A 1025-nucleotide genomic window follows, 5' to 3' on the forward strand; every position below is an offset into this window, starting at 1 on the left:
GTGTCATGTGAAGTACCAACTCTGGGACCACTAAGGACCGACGTCGGATGTAGACATGACGATCCCGTTCGCGCGCGCCACGACAACTAAGATTTGACGGCATTCACACGCATGAGCAACCCGGCAGAGCAACCCCGATGCCAACAATTAACTCATTGGTTGAGCCGTCAAACGGCAAGTGATGCGGTGGCCGCAGCCCGGGCCTAGTTGAAAAGGCACCGCCCGGGCCCCGGTACCGTGAACGGGATTATTGTTTAATATTTTTGCCAAAAAACAGCAGGTCAGCTTAGGCCATGAGTAGTGCCTCAGACTTTATAACCACCCCGCGGGCCGACGACGTGCCCAGTGGTCAAGTGCCTTATCAGAGCAATGATTGAGCCGTCACGCGGAAGGCTCCGGATGTATTTTTCGCCACCGATCCAACCCACAGTGGCGTGGGTCCCGAACAAAATATCTGCGACGACCTAGAACACTGTGGTTCGAGTCCCACTCCTGCCATAAAACTCCCGAGCGCTCGGGATTCGAACCAAGTCTTCCCTCTTGACCTCTGGGGCATTCTAGCAGTAACAGTGGTCGTCGACCGAGACAGCCAGAAAGCCGATGCCCACGTGTTCAACCGAGGCCCCAGAAAAGAACACGCACGATCAACGAGGTGTCACATCAGGGGCTCAAGTCGATGCTCTCCGTCATGTGGCAGGAAGGGCGTTACGACATTGACCACATGTTGGAAGCGGCGGTGGGCACGTTTAACAGTACGCCGTGATGTGCTAAAGCGGTAATTCGGCCTCTCGCTCCACGCCCAACGTGTGTGTGGGCGACCTAACATAGTAATTCACATCCTTTCTTTTTTATTTTTTGTTGTTGAAAAGTCACAGACCCTCCCAACCTACAAACTTCTGTGCTGTCAGACTCTACCCCTACTCTGTTCTCCTTCCGTTACTGTATAACCTTACAACTGGCATACCTTCCCTCCCAGCCTATTCCTACTTTTACGCGTAGTGAAATGGCAAATTCTAGCAGAGTCT

This window comes from Gregarina niphandrodes, assembly GCF_000223845.1.
Source record: "Gregarina niphandrodes unplaced genomic scaffold scaffold00085, whole genome shotgun sequence".
Lineage (NCBI taxonomy): Eukaryota > Apicomplexa > Conoidasida > Eugregarinorida > Gregarinidae > Gregarina > Gregarina niphandrodes.